A 26,040-nucleotide genomic window follows, 5' to 3' on the forward strand; every position below is an offset into this window, starting at 1 on the left:
GTGTTTGGCATAAAGAAAAGAAAAGCTGTCCAAAACAGCTTCCTATCGAATATTCATGTGCTTAGAAAAGTCAGTAGAATGGTAAGGTACTGTTTTCTGTCAGTTGGCAAGGTGAGCACACAATCCCAGTGTTGTACAGCTTCCTTCTTCACCTTCCCCATGCTGCCGCTCTCTCCGGCTCCCGGAGCCCAAGAAGCGGCTTCTTCGCGCAAAGACGATTGTACCGCTCACAGTGCTCTCTTAGCGCGGCTTCTGCCGAAAGACGCCCGGGAGCGGCGCTTAGCTCCGGAGAGCATCGTCCCTTCGTCTTTAGCGTCTTTTGTAGTCTACATTTTAGCAGATAGCTTTTCCACTCTGTCTGGCAAGGAAAACCTGCGGGAGCACAGAAAACATCTCCTATCGTGTTCTGGACATTGCACGGAGGTCTGCCAAGTGTTTGCATGAAGAAAAGAAAAGTTGTCCAAAATAACTTCCTATCGAATGTTCATGGGATGGGAAAAGTCAGGAGAATGGTAAGGTACTTATTTCTATCAGTTGGCAAGTTGAGCACACAATCCCAGTGTTGTACAGCTTCCTTCTTCACCTTTCCCATGCTGCCGCTCTCTCCGGCTCCCTGGGCCAAAGAAGCGGCTTCTTCGCGCAAAGACGATTGTACCAGTAACAGTGATCTCTTAGTGCGGCTTCTGCCGAAAGACGCCCGGGAGCGGCGCTTATCTCCGGAGAGCATCGTACCTTAGTCTTTAGCGTCTTCTGTGGTCTACATCCTAGCAGAAAGCTTTTCCACTCTGTCTGGCAAGGAAAACCTGCGGGAGCACAGAAAACATCTCCCATCGTGTTATGCATGTTGCACGGAGGTCTGCCATGTGTTTGGCATAAAGAAAAGAAAAGCTGTAGAAAACAGCTTCTTATCGAATATTCATGTTATTAGAAAAGTCAGGAGAATGGTAAGGTACTGTTTTCTATCAGTTGGCAAGTTGAGCACACAATCCCAGTGTTGTACAGCTTCCTTCTTCACCTTTCCGATGCTGCCGCTCTCTCCGGCTCTTGGAGCCCAAGAAGCGGCTTCTTCGCGCAAAGACGATTGTACCGCTCACAGTGCTCTCTTAGCCCGGCTTCTGCCGAACGAAGCCCGGGAGCGGCGCTTAGCTCCGGAGAGCAGCGTCCCTTCGTCTTTAGCGTCTTTTGTAGTCTACATTTTAGCAGATACCTTTTCCACTCTGTCTGGCAAGGGAAACCTGCGGGAGAACAGAAAACATCTCCCATCGTGTTCTAGACATTGCACGGAAGTCTGCCAAGTGTATCCATGAAGAAAAGAAAAGTTGTCCAACATAACTTCCTATGGAATTTTCATGTGATTGGAAAAGTCAGGAGAATGGTAAGGTACTGGTTTCTGTCAGTTGGCAAGTTGAGCACACAATCCCAGTGTAGTACAGTTCCTTCTTCACCTTTCCCATGCTGCCGCTCTCTCCGGCTCCCGGAGCCCAAGAAGCGGCTTCTTCGCGCAAAGACGATTGTACCGCTCACAGTGCTCTCTTAGCACGGCTTCTGCCGAAAGAAGCCCGGGAGCGGCGCTTAGCTCCGGAGAGCATCGTCCCTTCGTCTTTAGCGTCTTTTGTGGTCTACATCCTAGCAGAAAGCTTTTCCACTCTGTCTGGCAAGGAAAACCTGCGGGAGCACAAGAAACCTCTCCCATCGTGTTCTGGACGTTGCACGGAGGTCTGCCAAGTGTTTGCATGAAGAAAAGAAAAGTTGTCCAAAATAACTTCATATCGAATGTTCATGGGATGGGAAAAGTCAGGAGAATGGTAAGGTACTGTTTTCTATCAGTTGGCAAGTTGAGCACACAATCCCAGTGTTGTACAGCTTCCTTCTTCACCTTTCCGATGCTGCCGCTCTCTCCGGCTCCCGGAGCCGAAGATGCGGCTTCTTCGCGCATAGACCATTGTACCGCTCACAGTGCTCTCTTAGCGCGGCTTCTGCCGAAAGACGCCCGGGAGCGGCGCTTAGCTCTGGAGAGCATCGTCCCTTCGTCTTTAGCGTCTTTTGTGGTCTACATTTTAGCAGAGAGCTTTTCCCCTCTGTCTGGCAAGGAAAACCTGCGGGAGCACAGAAAACATCTCCCAATGTGTTCTGGACGTTGCACGGAGGTCTGCCAAGTGTTTGGCATAATGAAAAGAAAAGCTGTCCAAAACAGCTTTTTATCGAATATTCATGTGATTGGAAAAGTCAAGAGAATAGTAAGGTACTGTTTTCTATCAGTTGGCAAGTTGAGCACACAATCCAAGTGTTGTACAGTTTCTTTCTTTACCTTTCCCATGCTGCCGCTCTCTCCGGCTCCCGGAGCCCAAGAAGCGGCTTCTTCGCGCAAAGACGATTGTACCGCTCACAGTGCTCTCTTAGCGCGGCTTCTGCCGAAAGAAGCCCGGGAGCGGCGCTTAGCTCCGGAGAGCATCGTCCCTTCGTCTTTAGCGTCTTTTGTGGTCTACATTTTAGCAGATAGCTTTTCCACTCTGTCTGGCAAGGAAAACCTGCGGGAGCACAGAAAACATCTCCCATCGTGTTCTGGACGTTGCACGGAGGTCTGCCATGTGTTTGGCATAAAGAAAAGAAAAGCTGTCCAAAACAGCTTCTTATCGAATATTCATGTGATTAGAAATGTCAAGAGAATGGTAAGGTACTGTTTTCTGTCAGTTGGCAAGGTGAGCACACAATCCCAGTGTTGTACAGCTTCCTTCTTCACCTTTCCGATGCTGCCGCTCTCTCCGGCTCCCGGAGCCCAAGAAGCGGCTTCTTCGCGCAAAGACGATTGTACCGCTCACAGTGCTCTCTTAGTGCGGCTTCTGCCGAAAGACGCCCGGGAGCGGCGCTTAGCTCCGGAGAGCATCGTCCCTTCGTCTTTAGCGTCTTTTGTGGTCTACATCCTAGCAGAAAGCTTTTCCACTCTGTCTGGCAAGGAAAACCTGCGGGAGCACAGAAAACATCTCCCATCGTGTTCTGGACGTTGCACGGAGGTCTGCCAAGTGTTTGGCATAAAGAAAAGGAAAGCTGTCCAAAAGAGCTTCCTATCGAATATTCATGTGATTGGAAAAGTCAAGAGAATGGTAAGGTACTGTTTTCTATCAGTTGGCAAGTTGAGCACACAATCCCAGTGTTGTACAGCTTCTTTCTTCACCTTTCCGATGCTGCCGCTCTCTCCGGCTCCCGGAGCCCAAGAAGCGGCTTCTTCGCGCAAAGACGATTGTACCGCTCACATTGCTCTCTTAGCGCGGCTTCTGCCGAAAGAAGCCCGGGAGCGGCGCTTAGCTCCGGAGAGCATCGTCCCTTCGTCTTTAGCGTCTTTTGTGGTCTACATCCTAGCAGAAAGCTTTTCCACTCTGTCTGGCAAGGAAAACCTGCGGGAGCACAGAAAACATCTCCCATCGTGTTCTGGACGTTGCACGGAGGTCTGCCATGTGTTTGGCATAAAGAAAAGAAAAGCTGTCCAAAACAGCTTCTTATCGAATATTCATGTGATTAGAAATGTCAGGAGAATGGTAAGGTACTGTTTTCTGTCAGTTGGCAAGGTGAGCACACAATCCCAGTGTTGTACAGCTTCCTTCTTCACCTTTCCGATGCTGCCGCTCTCTCCGGCTCCCGGAGCCCAAGAAGCGGCTTCTTCGCGCAAAGACGATTGTACCGCTCACAGTGCTCTCTTAGCGCGGCTTCTGCCGAAAGACGCCCGGGAGCGGCGCTTAGCTCCGGAGAGCATCGTCCCTTCGTATTTAGCGTCTTTTGTGGTCTACATCCTAGCAGAAAGCTTTTCCACTCTGTCTGGCAAGGAAAACCTGCGGGAGCACAGAAAATATCTCCCATCGTGTTCTGGACGTTGCACGGAGGTCTGCCAAGTGTTTGGCATAAAGAAAAGGAAAGCTGTCCAAAAGAGCTTCCTATCGAATATTCATGTGATTGGAAAAGTCAAGAGAATGGTAAGGTACTGTTTTCTATCAGTTGGCAAGTTGAGCACACAATCCCAGTGTTGTACAGCTTCTTTCTTCACCTTTCCGATGCTGCCGCTCTCTCCGGCTCCCGGAGCCCAAGAAGCGGCTTCTTCGCGCAAAGACGATTGTACCGCTCACATTGCTCTCTTAGCGCGGCTTCTGCCGAAAGAAGCCCGGGAGCGGCGCTTAGCTCCGGAGAGCATCGTCCCTTCGTCTTTAGCGTCTTTTGTGGTCTACATTTTAGCAGAGAGCTTTTCCCTCCTGTCTGGCAAGGAAAACCTGCGGGAGCACAGAAAACATCTCCCATCGTGTTCTGGACGTTGCACGGAGGTCTGCCATGTGTTTGGCATAAAGAAAAGAAAAGCTGTCCAAAACAGCTTCTTATCGAATATTCATGTGATTAGAAAAGTCAGGAGAATGGTAAGGTACTGTTTACTATCAGTTGGCAAGTTGAGCACACAATCCCAGTGTTGTACAGCTTCTTTCTTCACCTTTCCGATGCTGCCGCTCTCTCCGGCTCCCGGAGCCCAAGAAGCGGCTTCTTCGCGCAAAGACGATTGTACCGCTCACTGTGCTCTCTTAGCGCGGCTTCTGCCGAAAGAAGCCCGGGAGCGGCGCTTAGCTCCGGAGAGCATCGTACCTTCGTCATTAGCGTCTTTTGTAGTCTACATTTAAGCAGATAGCTTTTCCACTCTGTCTGGCAAGGAAAACCTGCGGGAGCACAGAAAACATCTCCCATCGTGTTCTGGACATTGCACGGAGGTCTGCCAAGTGTTTGCATGAAGAAAAGAAAAGTTGTCCAAAATAACTTCCTATCGAAAGTTCATGGGATGGGAAAAGTCAGGAGAATGGTAAGGTACTGTTTTCTATCAGTTGGCAAGTTGAGCACACAATCCCAGTGTTGTACAGCTTCCTTCTTCACCTTTCCCATGCTGCCGCTCTCTCCGGCTCCTTGGGCCAAAGAAGTGGCTTCTTCGCGCAAAGACGATTGTACCAGTAACAGTGCTCTCTTAGTGCGGCTTCTGCCGAAAGACGCCCGGGAGCGGCGCTTATCTCCGGAGAGCATCGTACCTTAGTCTTTAGCGTCTTCTGTGGTCTACATCCTAGCAGAAAGCTTTTCCACTCTGTCTGGCAAGGAAAACCTGCGGGAGCACAGAAAACATCTCCCATCGTGTTCTGGACGTTGCACGGAGGTCTGCCATGTGTTTGGCATAAAGAAAAGAAAAGCTGTAGAAAGCAGCTTCTTATCGAATATTCATGTGATTAGAAAAGTCAGGAGAATGGTAAGGTACTGTTTTCTATCAGTTGGCAAGTTGAGCACACAATCCCAGTGTTGTACAGCTTCCTTCTTCACCTTTCCGATGCTGCCGCTCTCTCCGGCTCTTGGAGCCCAAGAAGCGGCTTCTTCGCGCAAAGACGATTGTACCGCTCACAGTGCTCTCTTAGCCCGGCTTCTGCCGAACGAAGCCCGGGAGCGGCGCTTAGCTCCGGAGAGCAGCGTCCCTTCGTCTTTAGCGTCTTTTGTAGTCTACATTTTAGCAGATAGCGTTTCCACTCTGTCTGGCGAGGAAAACCTGCGGGAGAACAGAAAACATCTCCCATCGTGTTCTAGACATTGCACGGAAGTCTGCCAAGTGTATCCATGAAGAAAAGAAAAGTTGTCCAAAATAACTTCCTATGGAATTTTCATGTGATTGGAAAAGTCAGGAGAATGGTAAGGTACTGGTTTCTGTCAGTTGGCAAGTTGAGCACACAATCCCAGTGTAGTACAGTTCCTTCTTCACCTTTCCCATGCTGCCGCTCTCTCCGGCTCCCGGAGCCCAAGAAGCGGCTTCTTCGCGCAAAGACCATTGTACCGCTCACAGTGCTCTCTTAGCGCGGCTTCTGCCGAAAGAAGCCCGGGAGCGGCGCTTAGCTCTGGAGAGCATCGTCCCTTCGTCTTTAGCGTCTTTTGTGGTCTACATCCTAGCAGAAAGCTTTTCCACTCTGTCTGGCAAGGAAAACCTGCGGGAGCACAGAAAACATCTCCCATCTTGTTCTGGACGTTGCACGGAGGTCTGCCAAGTGTTTGGCATAATGAAAAGAAAAGCTGTCCTAAACAGATTCTTATCGAATATTCATGTGATTAGAAAAGTCAGGAGAATGGTAAGGTACTGTTTTCTATCAGTTGGCAAGTTGAGCACACAATCCCAGTGTTGTACAGCTTCTTTCTTCACCTTTCCGATGCTGCCGCTCTCTCCGGCTCCCGGAGCCCAAGAAGCGGCTTCTTCGCGCAAAGACGATTGTACCGCTCACATTGCTCTCTTAGCACGGCTTCTGCCGAAAGAAGCCCGGGAGCGGCGCTTAGCTCCGGAGAGCATCGTCCCTTCGTCTTTAGCGTCTTTTGTGGTCTACATCCTAGCAGAAAGCTTTTCCACTCTGTCTGGCAAGGAAAACCTGCGGGAGCACAAGAAACCTCTCCCATCGTGTTCTGGACGTTGCACGGAGGTCTGCCAAGTGTTTGCATGAAGAAAAGAAAAGTTCTCCAAAATAACTTCGTATCGAATGTTCATGGGATGGGAAAAGTCAGGAGAATGGTAAGGTACTGTTTTCTATCAGTTGGCAAGTTGAGCACACAATCCCAGTGTTGTACAGCTTCCTTCTTCACCTTTCCGATGCTGCCGCTCTCTCCGGCTCCCGGAGCCCAAGAAGCGGCTTCTTCGCGCAAAGACCATTGTACCGCTCACAGTGCTCTCTTAGCGCGGCTTCTGCCGAAAGACGCCCGGGAGCGGCGCTTAGCTCTGGAGAGCATCGTCCCTTCGTCTTTAGCGTCTTTTGTGGTCTACATTGTAGCAGAGAGCTTTTCCCCTCTGTCTGGCAAGGAAAACCTGCGGGAGCACAGAAAACATCTCCCAATGTGTTCTGGACGTTGCACAGAGGTCTGCCAAGTGTTTGGCATAATGAAAAGAAAAGCTGTCCAAAACAGCTTTTTATCGAATATTCATGTGATTGGAAAAGTCAAGAGAATAGTAAGGTACTGTTTTCTATCAGTTGGCAAGTTGAGCACACAATCCAAGTGTTGTACAGTTTCTTTCTTAATCTTTCCCATGCTGCCGCTCTCTCCGGCTCCCGGAGCCCAAGAAGCGGCTTCTTCGCGCAAAGACGATTGTACCGCTCACAGTGCTTTCTTAGCGCGGCTTCTGCCGAAAGAAGCCCGGGAGCGGCGCTTAGCTCCGGAGAGCATCGTCCCTTCGTCTTTAGCGTCTTTTGTGGTCTACATTTTAGCAGATAGCTTTTCCACTCTGTCTGGCAAGGAAAACCTGCGGGAGCACAGAAAACATCTCCCATCGTGTTCTGGACGTTGCACGGAGGTCTGCCATGTGTTTGGCATAAAGAAAAGAAAAGCTGTCCAAAACAGCTTCTTATCGAATATTCATGTGATTAGAAATGTCAGGAGAATGGTAAGGTACTGTTTTCTATCAGTTGGCAAGTTGAGCACACAATCCCAGTGTTGTACAGCTTCCTTCTTCACCTTTCCGATGCTGCCGCTCTCTCCGGCTCCCTGAGCCCAAGAAGCGGCTTCTTCGCACAAAGACGATTGTACCGCTCACAGTGCTCTCTTATCGCGGCTTCTGCCGAAAGAAGCCCGGGAGCGGCGCTTAGCTCCGGAGAGCATCGTACCTTCGTCTTTAGCGTCTTTTGTAGTCTACATTTAAGCAGAAAGCTTTTCCACTCTGTCTGGCAAGGAAAACCTGCGGGAGCACAGAAAACATCTCCCATCGTGTTCTGGACGTTGCACGGAGGTCTGCCATGTGTTTGGCAAAAAGAAAAGGAAAGCTGTCCAAAAGAGCTTCCTATCGAATATTCATGTGATTGGAAAAGTCAAGAGAATGGTAAGGTACTGTTTTCTATCAGTTGGCAAGTTGAGCACACAATCCCAGTGTTGTACAGCTTCTTTCTTCACCTTTCCGATGCTGCCGCTCTCTCCGGCTCCCGGAGCCCAAGAAGCGGCTTCTTCGCGCAAAGACGATTGTACCGCTCACATTGCTCTCTTAGCGCGGCTTCTGCCGAAAGAAGCCCGGGAGCGGCGCTTAGCTCCGGAGAGCATCGTCCCTTCGTCTTTAGCGTCTTTTGTGGTCTACATTTTAGCAGAGAGCTTTTCCCCCCTGTCTGGCAAGGAAAACCTGCGGGAGCACAGAAAACATCTCCCATCGTGTTCTGGACGTTGCACGGAGGTCTGCCATGTGTTTGGCATAAAGAAAAGAAAAGCTGTCCAAAACAGCTTCTTATCGAATATTCATGTGATTAGAAAAGTCAGGAGAATGGTAAGGTACTGTTTACTATCAGTTGGCAAGTTGAGCACACAATCCCAGCGTTGTACAGCTTCTTTCTTCACCTTTCCGATGCTGCCGCTCTCTCCGGCTCCCGGAGCCCAAGAAGCGGCTTCTTCGCGCAAAGACGATTGTACCGCTCACTGTGCTCTCTTAGCGCGGCTTCTGCCGAAAGAAGCCCGGGAGCGGCGCTTAGCTCCGGAGAGCATCGTACCTTCGTCATTAGCGTCTTTTGTAGTCTACATTTAAGCAGATAGCTTTTCCACTCTGTCTGGCAAGGAAAACCTGCGGGAGCACAGAAAACATCTCCCATCGTGTTCTGGACATTGCACGGAGGTCTGCCAAGTGTTTGCATGAAGAAAAGAAAAGTTGTCCAAAATAACTTCCTATCGAATGTTCATGGGATGGGAAAAGTCAGGAGAATGGTAAGGTACTGTTTTCTATCAGTTGGCAAGTTGAGCACACAATCCCAGTGTTGTACAGCTTCCTTCTTCACCTTTCCCATGCTGCCGCTCTCTCCGGCTCCCTGGGCCAAAGAAGCGGCTTCTTCGCGCAAAGACGATTGTACCAGTAACAGTGCTCTCTTAGTGCGGCTTCTGCCGAAAGACGCCCGGGAGCGGCGCTTATCTCCGGAGAGCATCGTACCTTAGTCTTTAGCGTCTTCTGTGGTCTACATCCTAGCAGAAAGCTTTTCCACTCTGTCTGGCAAGGAAAACCTGCGGGAGCACAGAAAACATCTCCCATCGTGTTCTGGACGTTGCACGGAGGTCTGCCATGTGTTTGGCATAAAGAAAAGAAAAGCTGTAGAAAGCAGCTTCTTATCGAATATTCATGTGATTAGAAAAGTCAGGAGAATGGTAAGGTACTGTTTTCTATCAGTTGGCAAGTTGAGCACACAATCCCAGTGTTGTACAGCTTCCTTCTTCACCTTTCCGATGCTGCCGCTCTCTCCGGCTCTTGGAGCCCAAGAAGCGGCTTCTTCGCGCAAAGACGGTTGTACCGCTCACAGTGCTCTCTTAGCCCGGCTTCTGCCGAACGAAGCCCGGGAGCGGCGCTTAGCTCCGGAGAGCAGCGTCCCTTCGTCTTTAGCGTCTTTTGTAGTCTACATTTTAGCAGATAGCGTTTCCACTCTGTCTGGCAAGGGAAACCTGCGGGAGAACAGAAAACATCTCCCATCGTGTTCTAGACATTGCACGGAAGTCTGCCAAGTGTATCCATGAAGAAAAGAAAAGTTGTCCAAAATAACTTCCTATGGAATTTTCATGTGATTGGAAAAGTCAGGAGAATGGTAAGGTACTGGTTTCTGTCAGTTGGCAAGTTGAGCACACAATCCCAGTGTAGTACAGTTCCTTCTTCACCTTTCCCATGCTGCCGCTCTCTCCGGCTCCCGGAGCCCAAGAAGCGGCTTCTTCGCGCAAAGACGATTGTACCGCTCACAGTGCTCTCTTAGCGCGGCTTCTGCCGAAAGAAGCCCGGGAGCGGCGCTTAGCTCTGGAGAGCATCGTCCCTTCGTCTTTAGCGTCTTTTGTGGTCTACATCCTAGCAGAAAGCTTTTCCACTCTGTCTGGCAAGGAAAACCTGCGGGAGCACAGAAAACATCTCCCATCTTGTTCTGGACGTTGCACGGAGGTCTGCCAAGTGTTTGGCATAATGAAAAGAAAAGCTGTCCTAAACAGATTCTTATCGAATATTCATGTGATTAGAAAAGTCAGGAGAATGGTAAGGTACTGTTTTCTATCAGTTGGCAAGTTGAGCACACAATCCCAGTGTTGTACAGCTTCTTTCTTCACCTTTCCGATGCTGCCGCTCTCTCCGGCTCCCGGAGCCCAAGAAGCGGCTTCTTCGCGCAAAGACGATTGTACCGCTCACATTGCTCTCTTAGCACGGCTTCTGCCGAAAGAAGCCCGGGAGCGGCGCTTAGCTCCGGAGAGCATCGTCCCTTCGTCTTTAGCGTCTTTTGTGGTCTACATCCTAGCAGAAAGCTTTTCCACTCTGTCTGGCAAGGAAAACCTGCGGGAGCACAAGAAACCTCTCCCATCGTGTTCTGGACGTTGCACGGAGGTCTGCCAAGTGTTTGCATGAAGAAAAGAAAAGTTGTCCAAAATAACTTCGTATCGAATGTTCATGGGATGGGAAAAGTCAGGAGAATGGTAAGGTACTGTTTTCTATCAGTTGGCAAGTTGAGCACACAATCCCAGTGTTGTACAGCTTCCTTCTTCACCTTTCCGATGCTGCCGCTCTCTCCGGCTCCCGGAGCCCAAGAAGCGGCTTCTTCGCGCAAAGACCATTGTACCGCTCACAGTGCTCTCTTAGCGCGGCTTCTGCCGAAAGAAGCCCGGGAGCGGCGCTTAGCTCTGGAGAGCATCGTCCCTTCGTCTTTAGCGTCTTTTGTGGTCTACATTTTAGCAGAGAGCTTTTCCCCTCTGTCTGGCAAGGAAAACCTGCGGGAGCACAGAAAACATCTCCCAATGTGTTCTGGACGTTGCACGGAGGTCTGCCAAGTGTTTGGCATAATGAAAAGAAAAGCTGTCCAAAACAGCTTTTTATCGAATATTCATGTGATTGGAAAAGTCAAGAGAATAGTAAGGTACTGTTTTCTATCAGTTGGCAAGTTGAGCACACAATCCAAGTGTTGTACAGTTTCTTTCTTAACCTTTCCCATGCTGCCGCTCTCTCCGGCTCCCGGAGCCCAAGAAGCGGCTTCTTCGCGCAAAGACGATTGTACCGCTCACAGTGCTCTCTTAGCGCGGCTTCTGCCGAAAGAAGCCCGGGAGCGGCGCTTAGCTCCGGAGAGCATCGTCCCTTCGTCTTTAGCGTCTTTTGTGGTCTACATTTTAGCAGATAGCTTTTCCACTCTGTCTGGCAAGGAAAACCTGCGGGAGCACAGAAAACATCTCCCATCGTGTTCTGGACGTTGCACGGAGGTCTGCCATGTGTTTGGCATAAAGAAAAGAAAAGCTGTCCAAAACAGCTTCTTATCGAATATTCATGTGATTAGAAATGTCAGGAGAATGGTAAGGTACTGTTTTCTATCAGTTGGCAAGTTGAGCACACAATCCCAGTGTTGTACAGCTTCCTTCTTCACCTTTCCGATGCTGCCGCTCTCTCCGGCTCCCTGAGCCCAAGAAGCGGCTTCTTCGCGCAAAGACGATTGTACCGCTCACAGTGCTCTCTTATCGCGGCTTCTGCCGAAAGAAGCCCGGGAGCGGCGCTTAGCTCCGGAGAGCATCGTACCTTCGTCTTTAGCGTCTTTTGTAGTCTACATTTAAGCAGAAAGCTTTTCCACTCTGTCTGGCAAGGAAAACCTGCGGGAGCACAGAAAACATCTCCCATCGTGTTCTGGACGTTGCACGGAGGTCGGCCAAGTGTTTGCATGAAGAAAAGTTGTCCAAAATAACTTCCTATTGAATGTTCATGTGATTGGAAAAGTCAGGAGAATGGTAAGGTACTGTTTTCTATCAGTTGGCAAGTTGAGCACACAATCCCAGTGTTGTACAGCTTCCTTCTTCACCTTTCCGATGCTGCCGCTCTCTCCGGCTCCCGGAGCCCAAGAAGCGGCTTCTTCGCGCAAAGACGATTGTACCGCTCACATTGCTCTCTTAGCGCGGCTTCTGCCGAAAGAAGCCCGGGAGCGGCGCTTAGCTCCGGAGAGCATCGTCCCTTCGTCTTTAGCGTCTTTTGTGGTCTACATCCTAGCAGAAAGCTTTTCCACTCTGTCTGGCAAGGAAAACCTGCGGGAGCACAGAAAACATCTCCCATCGTGTTCTGGACGTTGCACGGATGTCTGCCAAGTGTTTGGCATAAAGAAAAGAAAAGCTGTCCAAAACAGCTTCTTATTGAATATTCATGTGATTAGAAAAGTCAGGAGAATTGTAAGGTACTGTTTACTATCAGTTGGCAAGTTGAGCACACAATCCCAGTGTTGTACAGCTTCCTTCTTCACCTTTCCGATGCTGCCGCTCTCTCCGGCTCCCTGAGCCGAAGATGCGGCTTCTTCGCGCAAAGACGATTGTACCGGTCACAGTGATCTCTTAGCGCGGCTTCTGCCGAAAGAAGCCCGGGAGCGGCGCTTAGCTCCGGAGAGCATCGTACCTTAGTCTTTAGCGTCTTTTGTGGTCTACATCCTAGCAGAAAGCTTTTCCAATCTGTCTGGCAAGGAAAACCTGCGGGAGCACAGAAAACATCTCCCATCGTGTTCTGGACGTTGCACGGAAGTCTGCCAAGTGTTTGGCATAAAGAAAGGAAAAGCTGTCCAAAACAGCTTCTTATCGAATATTCATGTGATTAGAAAAGTCAGGAGAATGGTAAGGTACTGTTTACTATCAGTTGGAGAGTTGAGCACACAATCCCAGTGTTGTACAGCTTCCTTCTTCACCTTTCCCATGCTGCCGCTCTCTCCGGCTCCCGGAGCCCAAGAAGCGGCTTCTTCGCGCAAAGACGATTGTACCGCTCACAGTGCTCTCTTGGCGCGGCTTCTGCCGAAAGAAGCCCGGGAGCGGCGCTTAGCTCCGGAGAGCATCGTCCCTTTGTCTTCAGCGTCTTTTGTGGTCTACATCCTGGCAGAATGCTTTTCCACTCTGTCTGGCAAGGAAAACCTGCGGGAGCACAGAAAACATCTCCCATCGTGTTCTGGACGTTGCACGGACATCTGTCAAGTGTTTGGCATAAAGAAAAGAAAAGCTGTGCAAAACAGCTTCTTATCGACTATTCTTGTGATTGGAAAAGTCATGACAATGGTAAAGTACTGTTTACTATCAGTTGGCAAGTTGAGCACACAATCCCAGTGTTGTACAGCTTCTTTCTTCACCTTTCCGATGCTGCCGCTCTCTCCGGCTCCCGGAGCCGAAGAAGCGACTTCTTCGCGCAAAGACGATTGTACCGCTCACAGTGCTCTCTTAGCGCGGCTTCTGCCGAAAGAAGCCCGGGAGCGGCGCTTAGCTCCGGAGAGCATCGTCCCTTCGTCTTTAGCGTCTTTTGTACTCTACATTTTAGCAGATAGCTTTTCCACTCTGTCTGGCAAGGAATACCTGCGGGAGCACAGGAAACATCTCCCATTGTGTTCTGGACATTGCACGGAGGTCAGCCAACTGTTTGCATGAAGAAAAGAAAAGATGTCCAAAATAACTTCCTATCGAATGTTCATGGGATTGGAAAAGTCAGGAGAATGGTAAGGTACTGTTTTCTATCAGTTGGCAAGTTGAGCACACAATCCCAGTGTTGTACAGCTTCCTTCTTCACCTTTCCCATGCTGCCGCTCTCTCCGGCTCCCGGAGCCCAAGAAGAGGCTTCTTTGCGCAAAGACGATTGTACCGCTCACAGTGCTCTCTTAGCGCCGCTTCTGCCGAAAGAAGCCCGGGAGCGGCGCTTAGCTCCGGAGAGCATCGTCCCTTCGTCTTTAGCGTCTTTTGTGGTCTACATCCGAGCAGAAAGCTTTTCCACTCTGTCTGGCAAGGAAAACCTGCGGGAGCACAGAAAACATCTCCCATTGTGTTCTGGACGTTGCACGGAGGTCTGCCATGTGTTTGGCATAAAAAAAGGAAAAGCTGTCCAAAACAGCTTCTTATCGAATATTCATGTGATTAGAAAAGTCAGGAGAATGGTAAGGTACTGTTTTCTATCAGTTGGCAAGTTCAGCACACAATCCCAGTGTTGTACAACTACCTTCTTCACCTTTCCGATGCTGCCGCTCTCTCCGGCTCCCGGAGCCAAAGAAGCGGCTACTTCGCGCAAAGACGATTGTACCGCTCACAGTGCTCTCTTAGCGCAGCTTCTGCCGAAAGAAGCCGGGGAGCGGCGCTTAGCTCCGGAGAGCATCGTCCCTTCGTCTTTAGCGTCTTTTGTGGTCTACATCCTAGCAGAAAACTTTTCCACTCTGTCTGGCAAGGAAAACCTGCGGGAGCACAGGAAACATCTCCCATCGTGTTCTGGACGTTGCACGGAGGTCTGCCAAGTGTTTGGCATAAAGAAAAGAAAAGCTGTCCAAAACAGCTTCTTATCGAATATTCATGTAATTAGAAAAGTCAGGAGAATGGTAAGGTACTGTTTTCTATCAGTTGGCAAGTTGAGCACACAATCCCAGTGTTGTACAGCTTCTTTCTTCACCTTTCCCATGCTGCCGATCTCTCCGGCTCCGGGAGCCAAGAAGCGGCTTCTTCGCGCAAAGACGATTGTACCGCTCACAGTGCTCTCTTAGCGCGGCTTCTGCCGAAAGACGCCCGGTAGCGGCGCATAGCTCTGGAGAGCATCGTCCTTTCGTCTTTAGCGTCTTTTGTGGTCTACATCCTAGCAGAAAGCTTTTCCACTCTGTCTGGCAAGGAAAACCTGCGGGAGCGCAGAAAACATCTCCCATCGTGTTCTGGACGTTGCACGGAGGTCTGCCAAGTGTTTGGCATAAAGATAGGAAAAGCTGTCCAAAACACATTCTTATCGAATATTCATGTGATTAGAAAAGTCAGGAGAATGGTAAGGTGCTGTTTTCTGTCAGTTGGCAAGCTGCGCACACAATCCCAGTGTTGTACAGCGTCCTTCTTCACCTTTCCGATGCTGCCGCTCTCTCCGGCTCTTGGAGCCCAAGAAGCGGCTTCTTCGCGCAAAGACGATTGTACCGCTCACAGTGCTCTCTTAGCCCGGCTTCTGCCGAACGAAGCCCAGGAGCGGCGCTTAGCTCCGGAGAGCAGCGTCCCTTCGTCTTTAGCGTCTTTTGTAGTCTACATTTTAGCAGATAGCGTTTCCACTCTGTCTGGCAAGGAAAACCTGCGGGAGAACAGAAAACATCTCCCATCGTGTTCTAGACATTGCACGGAAGTCTGCCAAGTGTTTCAATGAAGAAAAGAAAAGTTGTCCAAAACAACTTCTTATCGAATATTGATGTGATTGGAAAAGTCAGGAGAATGGTAAGGTACCGTTTTCTATCAGTTGGCAAGTTGAGCACACGATCCCAGTGTTGTACAGCTTCTTTCTTCACCTTTCCGATGCTGCCGCTCTCTACTGCTCCCGGAGCCGAAGAAGCGGCTTCTTCGCGCAAAGACGATTGTACCGGTCCCAGTGCTCTCTTACTGCGGCTTCTGCCGAAAGAAGCCCGGAAGCGGCGCTTAACTCCGGAGAGCATCGTACCTTCGTCTTTAGCGTCTTTTGTGGTCTAAATCCTAGCAGAAAGCTTTTCCACTCTGTCTGGTAAGGAAAACCTGCGGGAGCAGAGAAAACATCTCCCATCGTGTTCTGGACGTTGCACGGAAGTCTGCCAAGTGTTTGGCATAAAGAAAAGAAAAACTGTCCAAAGCAGCTTCTTATCGAATATTCATGTGACTGGAAAAGTCAGGAGAATGGTACGGTACTGTTTTCTATCAGTTGGCAAGTTGAGCACACAATCCCAGTGTTGTACAGCTTCCTTCTTCACCTTTCCCATGCTGCCGCTCTCTCCGGCTCCCGGAGCCCAAGAAGCGGCTTCTTCACGCAAAGACGATTGTACCGGTCACAGTGCTCTCTTAGCGCCCCTTCTGCCGAAAGACGCCCGGGAGCGGCGCATAGCTCCGGAGAGCATCGTCCCTTCGTCTTTAGCGTCTTTTGTGGTCTACATCCTAGCAGAAAGCTTTTCCACTCTGTCTGGCAAGGAAAACCTGCGGGAGCACAGAAAACATCTCCCATCGTGTTCTGGACGTTGCACGGAGGTCTGCCAATTGTTTGGCAAAAAGAAAAGAAAAGCTGTCCAAAGCAGCTTCTTATCGAATATTCATGTGACTGGAAATGTCAGGAGAATGGTAAGGTACTCTTTTCTATCAGTTGGCAAGTTGAGCACACGATCCCAGTGTTGTACAGCTTCTTTCTTCACCTTTCTGATGCTGCCGCTCTCTCCTGCTCCCGGAGCCGAAGAAGCGGCTTCTTCGCGCAAAGACGATTTTACCGGTCCCAGTGCTCTCTTAGTGCCGCTTCTGCCGAAAGAAGCCTGGAAGCGGCGCTTAACTCCGGAGAGCATCGTACCTTCGTCTTTAGCGTCTTTTGTGGTCTACATCCTAGCAGAAAGCTTTTCCACTCTGTCTGGCAAGGAAAACCTGCGGGAGCACAGAAAACATCTACCATCGTGTTCTGGACGTTGCACGGAAGTCTGCCAAGTGTTTGGCATAAAGAAAAGAAAAGCTGTCCAAAACAGCTTCTTATCGAATATTCATGTGATTGGAAATGTCAGGAGAATGGTAAGGTACTGTTTTCTATCAGTTGGCAAGTTGAGCACACAATCCCAGTGTTGTACAGCTTCCTTCTTCACCTTTCCGATGCTGCCGCTCTCTCCGGCTCCCGGAGCCGAAGATGCGGCTTCTTCGCGCAAAGACGATTGTACCGCTCACAGTGCTCTCTTAGCGCGGTTTCTGCCGAAAGAAGCCCGGGAGCGGCGCTTAGCTCCGGAGAGCATCGTCCCTTCGTCTTTAGCGGCTTTTGTGGTCTACATCCTAGCAGAAAGCTTTTCCACTCTGTCTGGCAAGGAAAACCTGCGGGAGCACAGAAAACATCTCCCATCGTGTTCTGGACGTTGCACGGAGGTCTGCCAAGTGTTAAGCATAAAGAAAAGAAAAGCTGTCCAAAGCAGCTTCTTATCGAATATTCATGTGAATAGAAAAGTCAGCAGAATGGTAAGGTACTGTTTTCTATCAGTTGGCAAGCGGCGCACACAATCACAGTGTTGTACAGCTTCTTTCTCCACCTTTCCGATGCTGCCGCTCTCTCCGGCTCCCGGAGCCGAAGAAGCGGCTTCTTCGCGCAAAGACGATTGTACCGGTCACAGTGCTCTCTTAGCGCGGCTTCTGCCGAAAGACGCCCGGGAGCGGCGCATAGCTCCGGAGAGCATCGTACCTTCGTCTTTAGCGTCTTTTGTGGTCTACATCCTAGCAGAGAGCTTTTCCACTCTGTCTGGCAAGGAAAACCTGCGGGAGCACAGAAAACATCTCCCATCGTGTTCTGGACGTTGCACGGAGGTCTGCCTAGTGTTTCAATGAAGAAAACAAAAGTTGTCCAAAACAGCTTCTTATCGAATATTGATGTGATTGGAAAAGTCAGGAGAATGGTAACGTACTGTTTTCTATCAGTTGGCAAGTTGAGCACACGATCCCAGTGTTGTACAGCTTCTTTCTTCACCTTTCCGATGCTGCCGCTCTCTCCTGCTCCCGGAGCCGAAGAAGCGGCTTCTTCGCGCAAAGACGATTGTACCGGTCCCAGTGCTCTCTTACTGCGGCTTCTGCCGAAAGACGCCCGGGAGCGGCGCATAGTTCCGGAGAGCATCGTCCCTTCGTCTTTAGCGTCTTTTGTGGTCTACATCCTGGCAGAAAGCTTTTCCACTCTGTCTGGCAAGAAAAACCTGCGGGAGCACAGAAAACATCTCCCATCGTGTTCTGGACGTTGCACGGAGGTCTGCCAAGTGTTCGACAAGAAGAAAAGAAAAGTTGTCCAAAACAGCTTCTTATCGAATATTGATGTGATTGGACAAGTCAGGAGAATGGTAAGGTACTCTTTTCTATCAGTTGGCAAGTTGAGCACACAATCCCAGTTTTGTACAGCTTCCTTCTTCACCTTTCCGATGCTGCCGCTCTCTCCGGCTCCCGGAGCCCAAGTAGCGGCTTCTTCGCGCAAAGACGATTGTACCGCTCACAATGCTCTCTTAGCGCGGCTTCTGCCGAAAGAAGCCCGGGAGCGGCGCTTAGCTCCGGAGAGCATCGTCCCTTCGTCTTTAGCGTCTTTTGTGGTATACATCCCGGCAGAAAGCTTTTCCACTCTGTCTGGCAAGAAAAACCTGCGGGAGCACAGGAAACATCACCCATCGTGTTCTGGACATTGCACGGAGGTCTGCCAAGTGTTTCCATGAAGAAAAGAAAAGTTGTCCAAAAAAACTTCCTATCGAATATTCATGTGATTAGAAAAGTCAGGAGAATGGTAAGGTACTGTTTTCTATCAGTTGGCAAGTTTAGCACACAATCCCAGGGTTGTACAGCTTCCTTCTTCACCTTTCCGATCATGCCGCTCTCTCCGGCTCCCGGAGCCGTAGAAACGGCTTCTTCGCGCAAAGACGATTGTACCGCTCACAGTGCTCTCTTACTGCGGCTTCTGCCGAAAGACGCCCGGGAGCGGCGCTTAGTTCCGGAGAGCATCGTACCTTCGTCTTTTGCGTCTTTTGTGGTCTACATCCTGGCAGAAAGCTTTTCCACTCTGTCTGGCAAGAAAAACCTGCGGGAGCACAGAAAACATCTCCCATCGTGTTCTGGACGTTGCACGGACGTCTGCCATGTGTTTGGCATAAAGAAAGGAAAAGCTGTCCAAAGCAGCTTCTTATCGAATATTCATGTGACTGGAAAATTCAGGAGAATGGTAAGGTACTGTTTTCTATCAGTTGGCAAGTTGAGCACACAATCCCAGTGTTGTACAGCTTCCTTCTTCACCTTTCCGATGCTGCCGCTCTCTCCGGCTCCCGGAGCCGAAGATGCGGCTTCTTCGCGCAAAGACGATTGTACCGCTCACAGTGCTCTCTTAGCGCCGCTTCTGCCGAAAGAAGCCCGGGAGCGGCGCATAGCTCCGGAGAGCATCGTCCCTTCGTCTTTAGCGTCTTTTGTGGTCTACAACCTAGCAGAAAGCTTTTCCACTCTGTCTGGCAAGGAAAACCTGCGGGAGCACAGAAAACATCTCCCATCGTGTTCTGGACGTTGCACGGAAGTCTGCCAAGTGTTTGGCATAAAGAAAGGAAAAGCTGTCCAAAACAGCTTCTTATCGAATATTCATGTGATTGGAAATGTCAGGAGAATGGTAAGGTACTGTTTTCTATCAGTTGGCAAGTTGAGCACACAATCCCAGTGTTGTACAGCTTCTTTCTTCACCTTTCCCATGCTGCCGCTCTCTCCGGCTCCCGGAGCTGAAGATGCGGCTTCTTCGCGCAAAGGCGATTGTACCGGTCCCAGTGCTCTCTTAGCGCCGCTTCTGCCGAAAGAAGCCCGGGAGCGGCGCTTAGCTCCGGAGAGCATCGTACCTTCGTCTTTAGCGGCTTTTGTGGTCTACATCCTAGCAGAAAGCTTTTCCACTCTGTCTGGTAAGGAAAACCTGCGGGAGCACAGAAAACATCTCCCATCGTGTTCTGGACGTTGCACGGAGGTCTGCCAAGTGTTTCAATGAAGAAAAGAAAAGTTGTCCAAAACAGCTTCTTATCGAATATTGATGTGATTGGAAAAGTCAGGAGAATGGTAAGGTACTGTTTTCTATCAGTTGGCAAGTTGAGCACACGATCCCAGTGTTGTACAGCTTCTTTCTTCACCTTTCCGATGCTGCCGCTCTCTCCTGCTCCCGGAGCCGAAGAAGCGGCTTCTTCGCGCAAAGACGATTGTACCGGTCACAGTGCTCTCTTAGCGCCGCTTCTGCCGAAAGAAGCCCGGGAGCGGCGCATAGCTCCGGAGAGCATCGTCCCTTCGTCTTTAGCGTCTTTTGTGGTCTACATCCTAGCAGAAAGCTTTTCCACTCTGTCTGGCAAGGAAAACCTGCGGGAGCACAGAAAACATCTCCCATCGTGTTCTGGACGTTGCACGGAAGTCTGCCAAGTGTTTGGCATAAAGAAAGGAAAAGCTGTCCAAAACAGCTTCTTATCGAATATTCATGTGATTGGAAATGTCAGGAGAATGGTAAGGTACTGTTTTCTATCAGTTGGCAAGTTGAGCACACAATCCCAGTGTTGTACAGCTTCTTTCTTCACCTTTCCCATGCTGCCGCTCTCTCCGGCTCCCGGAGCTGAAGATGCGGCTTCTTCGCGCAAAGGCGATTGTACCGGTCCCAGTGCTCTCTTAGCGCCGCTTCTGCCGAAAGAAGCCCGGAAGCGGCGCTTAACTCCGGAGAGCATCGTAACTTCGTCTTTAGCGTCTTTTGTGGTCTACATCCTAGCAGAAAGCTTTTCCACTCTGTCTGGCAAGGAAAACCTGCGGGAGCACAGAAAACATCTCCCATCGTGTTCTGGACGTTGCACGGAAGTCTGCCAAGTGTTTGGCATAAAGAAAAGAAAAGCTGTCCAAAACAGCTTCTTATCGAATATTCATGTGACTGGAAAAGTCAGGAGAATGGTAAGGTACTGTTTTCTATCAGTTGGCAAGTTGAGCACACAATCCCAGTGTTGTACAGCTTCCTTCTTCACCTTTCCGATGCTGCCGCTCTCTCCGGCTCCCGGAGCCCAAGAAGCGGCTTCTTCGCGCAAAGACGATTGTACCGGTCACAGTGCTCTCTTAGCGCCCCTTCTGCCGAAAGACGCCCGGGAGCGGCGCATAGCTCCGGAGAGCATCGTCCCTTCGTCTTTAGCGTCTTTTGTGGTCTACATCCTAGCAGAAAGCTTTTCCACTCTGTCTGGCAAGGAAAACCTGCGGGAGCACAGAAAACATCTCCCATCGTGTTCTGGACGTTGCACGTACGTCTGCCAAGTGTTTGGCAAAAAGAAAAGAAAAGCTGTCCAAAGCAGCTTCTTATCGAATATTCATGTGACTGGAAATGTCAGGAGAATGGTAAGGTACTGTTTTCTATCAGTTGGCAAGTTGAGCACACAATCCCAGTGTTGTACAGCTTCCTTCTCCACCTTTCCGATGCTGCCGCTCTCTCCGGCTCCCGGAGCCGAAGAAGCGGCTTCTTCGCGCAAAGACGATTGTACCGGTCCCAGTGATCTCTTAGCGCCCCTTCTGCCGAAAGACGCCCGGGAGCGGCGCATAGCTCCGGAGAGCATCGTCCCTTCGTCTTTAGCGTCTTTTGTGGTCTACATCCTAGCAGAAAGCTTTTCCACTCTGTCTGGCAAGGAAAACCTGCGGGAGCACAGAAAACATCTCCCATCGTGTTCTGGACGTTGCACGGACGTCTGCCAAGTGTTTGGCAAAAAGAAAAGAAAAGCTGTCCAAAGCAGCTTCTTATCGAATATTCATGTGACTGGAAATGTCAGGAGAATGGTAAGGTACTGTTTTCTATCAGTTGGCAAGTTGAGCACACAATCCCAGTGTTGTACAGCTTCCTTCTCCACCTTTCCGATGCTGCCGCTCTCTCCGGCTCCCGGAGCCGAAGAAGCGGCTTCTTCGCGCAAAGACGATTGTACCGGTCCCAGTGATCTCTTAGCGCGGCTTCTGCCGAAAGAAGCCCGGGAGCGGCGCTTAGCTCCGGAGAGCATCGTACCTTCGTCTTTAGCGGCTTTTGTGGTCTACATCCTAGCTGAAAACATTTCCACTCTGTCTGGCAAGGAAAACCTGCGGGAGCACAGAAAACATCTCCCATCGTGTTCTGGACGTTGCACGGAGGTCTGCCAAGTGTTTCAATGAAGAAAAGAAAAGTTGTCCAAAACAACTTCTTATCGAATATTGATGTGATTGGAAAAGTCAGGAGAATGGTAAGGTACTGTTTTCTATCAGTTGGCAAGTTGAGCACACAATCCCAGTGTTGTACAGCTTCTTTCTTCACCTTTCCGATGCTGCCGCTCTCTCCTGCTCCCGGAGCCGAAGAAGCGGCTTCTTCGCGCAAAGACGATTGTACCGCTCACAGTGCTCTCTTAGTGCCGCTTCTGCCGAAAGAAGCCCGGAAGCGGCGCTTAACTCCGGAGAGCATCGTACCTTCGTCTTTAGAGTCTTTTGTGGTCTACATCCTAGCAGAAAGCTTTTCCACTCTGTCTGGCAAGGAAAACCTGCGGGAGCACAGAAAACATCTCCCATCGTGTTCTGGACGTTGCACGGAAGTCTGCCAAGTGTTTGGCATAAAGAAAAGAAAAACTGTCCAAAACAGCTTCTTATCGAATATTCATGTGACTGGAAAAGTCAGGAGAATGGTAAGGTACTGTTTTCTATCAGTTGGCAAGTTCAGCACACAATCCCAGTGTTGTACAGCTTCCTTCTTCACCTTTCCGATGCTGCCGCTCTCTCCGGCTCCCGGAGCCCAAGAAGCGGCTTCTTCGCGCAAAGACGATTGTACCGGTCACAGTGCTCTCTTAGCGCGGCTTCTGCCGAAAGACGCCCGGGAGCGGCGCATAGCTCCGGAGAGCATCGTCCCTTCGTCTTTAGCGTCTTTTGTGGTCTACATCCTAGCAGAAAGCTTTTCCACTCTGTCTGGCAAGGAAAACCTGCGGGAGCACAGAAAACATCTCCCATCGTGTTCTGGACGTTGCACGGAGGTCTGCCAAGTGTTTGGCAAAAAGAAAAGAAAAGCTGTCCAAAGCAGCTTCTTATCGAATATTCATGTGACTGGAAATGTCAGGAGAATGGTAAGGTACTGTTTTCTATCAGTTGGCAAGTTGAGCACACGATCCCAGTGTTGTACAGCTTCTTTCTTCACCTTTCCAATGCTGCCGCTCTCTCCTGCTCCCGGAGCCGAAGAAGCGGCTTCTTCGCGCAAAGACGATTGTACCGCTCACAGTGCTCTCTTAGTGCCGCTTCTGCCGAAAGAAGCCCGGAAGCGGCGCTTAACTCCGGAGAGCATCGTACCTTCGTCTTTAGCGTCTTTTGTGGTCTACATCCTAGCAGAAAGCTTTTCCACTCTGTCTGGCAAGGAAAACCTGCGGGAGCACAGAAAACATCTCCCATCGTGTTCTGGACGTTGCACGGAAGTCTGCCAAGTGTTTGGCATAAAGAAAAGAAAAGCTGTCCAAAACAGCTTCTTATCGAATATTCATGTGACTGGAAAAGTCAGGAGAATGGTAAGGTACTGTTTTCTATCATTTGGCAAGTTCAGCACACAATCCCAGTGTTGTACAGCTTCCTTCTTCACCTTTCCCATGCTGCCGCTCTCTCCGGCTCCCGGAGCCCAAGAAGCGGCTTCTTCGCGCAAAGACGATTGTACCGGTCACAGTGCTCTCTTAGCGCGGCTTCTGCCGAAAGACGCCCGGGAGCGGCGCATAGCTCCGGAGAGCATCGTCCCTTCGTCTTTAGCGTCTTTTGTGGTCTACATCCTAGCAGAAAGCTTTTCCACTCTGTCTGGCAAGGAAAACCTGCGGGAGCACAGAAAACATCTCCCATCGTGTTCTGGACGTTGCACGGAGGTCTGCCAAGTGTTTGGCAAAAAGAAAAGAAAAGCTGTCCAAAGCAGCTTCTTATCGAATATTCATGTGACTGGAAATGTCAGGAGAATGGTAAGGTACTGTTTTCTATCAGTTGGCAAGTTGAGCACACAATCCCAGTGTTGTACAGGTTCTTTCTCCACCTTTCCGTTCATGCCGCTCTCTCCGGCTCCCGGAGCCGAAGAAGCGGCTTCTTCGCACAAAGACGATTGTACCGGTCCCAGTGCTCTCTTAGCGCCGCTTCTGCCGAAAGAAGCCCGGGAGCGGCGCTTAGCTCCGGAGAGCATCGTACCTTCGTCTTTAGCGGCTTTTGTGGTCTACATCCTAGCAGAAAACATTTCCACTCTGTCTGGCAAGGAAAACCTGCGGGAGCACAGAAAACATCTCCCATCGTGTTCTGGACGTTGCACGGAGGTCTGCCAAGTGTTCGACAAGAAGAAAAGAAAAGTTGTCCAAAACAGCTTCTTATCGAATATTGATGTGATTGGAAATGTCAGGAGAATGGTAAGGTACTGTTTTCTATCAGTTGGCAAGTTGAGCACACGATCCCAGTGTTGTACAGCTTCTTTCTTCACCTTTCCGATGCTGCCGCTCTCTCCGGCTCCCGGAGCCCAAGAAGCGGCTTCTTCGCGCAAAGACGATTGTACCGCTCACAGTGCTCTCTTAGCGCCGCTTCTGCCGAAAGAAGCCCGGAAGCGGCGCTTAACTCCGGAGAGCATCGTAACTTCGTCTTTAGCGTCTTTTGTGGTCTACATCCTAGCAGAAAGCTTTTCCACTCTGTCTGGCAAGGAAAACCTGCGGGAGCACAGAAACCATCTCCCATCTTGTTCTGGACGTTGCACGGAAGTCTGCCAAGTGTTTGGCATAAAGAAAAGAAAAGCTGTCCAAAACAGCTTCTTATCGAATATTCATGTGACTGGAAAAGTCAGGAGAATGGTAAGGTACTGTTTTCTATCAGTTGGCAAGTTCAGCACACAATCCCAGTGTTGTACAGCTTCCTTCTTCACCTTTCCCATGCTGCCGCTCTCTCCGGCTCCCGGAGCCCAAGAAGCGGCTTCTTCGCGCAAAGACGATTGTACCGGTCACAGTGCTCTCTTAGCGCGGCTTCTGCCGAAAGACGCCCGGGAGCGGCGCATAGCTCCGGAGAGCATCGTCCCTTCGTCTTTAGCGTCTTTTGTGGTCTACATCCTAGCAGAAAGCTTTTCCACTCTGTCTGGCAAGGAAAACCTGCGGGAGCACAGAAAACATCTCCCATCGTGTTCTGGACGTTGCACGGAGGTCTGCCAAGTGTTTGGCAAAAAGAAAAGAAAAGCTGTCCAAAGCAGCTTCTTATCGAATATTCATGTGACTGGAAATGTCAGGAGAATGGTAAGGTACTGTTTTCTATCAGTTGGCAAGTTGAGCACACAATCCCAGTGTTGTACAGGTTCTTTCTCCACCTTTCCGTTCATGCCGCTCTCTCCGGCTCCCGGAGCCGAAGAAGCGGCTTCTTCGCGCAAAGACGATTGTACCGGTCCCAGTGCTCTCTTAGCGCGGCTTCTGCCGAAAGAAGCCCGGGAGCGGCGCTTAGCTCCGGAGAGCATCGTACCTTCGTCTTTAGCGGCTTCTGTGGTCTACATCCTAGCAGAAAACATTTCCACTCTGTCTGGCAAGGAAAACCTGCGGGAGCACAGAAAACATCTCCCATCGTGTTCTGGACGTTGCACGGAGGTCTGCCAAGAGTTCGACAAGAAGAAAAGAAAAGTTGTCCAAAACAGTTTCTTATCGAATATTGATGTGATTGGAAAAGTCAGGAGAATGGTAAGGTACTCTTTTCTATCAGTTGGCAAGTTGAGCACACGATCCCAGTGTTGTACAGCTTCCTTCTTCACCTTTCCGATGCTGCCGCTCTCTCCGGCTCCCGGAGCCGAAGAAGCGGCTTCTTCGCGCAAAGACGATTGTACCGGTCCCAGTGCTCTCTTAGCGCCGCTTCTGCCGAAAGATGCCCGGAAGCGGCGCTTAACTCCGGAGAGCATCGTAACTTCGTCTTTAGCGTCTTTTGTGGTCTACATCCTAGCAGAAAGCTTTTCCACTCTGTCTGGCAAGGAAAACCTGCGGGAGCACAGAAAACATCTCCCATCGTGTTCTGGACGTTGCACGGAAGTCTGCCAAGTGTTTGGCATAAAGAAAAGAAAAGCTGTCCAAAACAGCTTCTTATCGAATATTCATGTGACTGGAAAAGTCAGGAGAATGGTAAGGTACTGTTTTCTATCAGTTGGCAAGTTGAGCACACAATCCCAGTGTTGTACAGCTTCCTTCTCCACCTTTCCGATGCTGCCGCTCTCTCCGGCTCCCGGAGCCCAAGAAGCGGCTTCTTCGCGCAAAGACGATTGTACCGGTCCCAGTGATCTCTTAGCGCGGCTTCTGCCGAAAGAAGCCCGGGAGCGGCGCTTAGCTCCGGAGAGCATCGTACCTTCGTCTTTAGCGGCTTTTGTGGTCTACATACTAGCTGAAAACATTTCCACTCTGTCTGGTAAGGAAAACCTGCGGGAGCACAGAAAACATCTCCCATCGTGTTCTGGACGTTGCACGGAGGTCTGCCAAGTGTTCGACAAGAAGAAAAGAAAAGTTGTCCAAAACAGCTTCTTATCGAATATTGATGTGATTGGAAATGTCAGGAGAATGGTAAGGTACTGTTTTCTATCAGTTGGCAAGTTGAGCACACGATCCCAGTGTTGTACAGCTTCTT

This window comes from Ammospiza nelsoni, chromosome 4 (genome assembly GCF_027579445.1).
Source record: "Ammospiza nelsoni isolate bAmmNel1 chromosome 4, bAmmNel1.pri, whole genome shotgun sequence".
Classification (NCBI taxonomy): Eukaryota; Metazoa; Chordata; class Aves; order Passeriformes; family Passerellidae; genus Ammospiza; species Ammospiza nelsoni.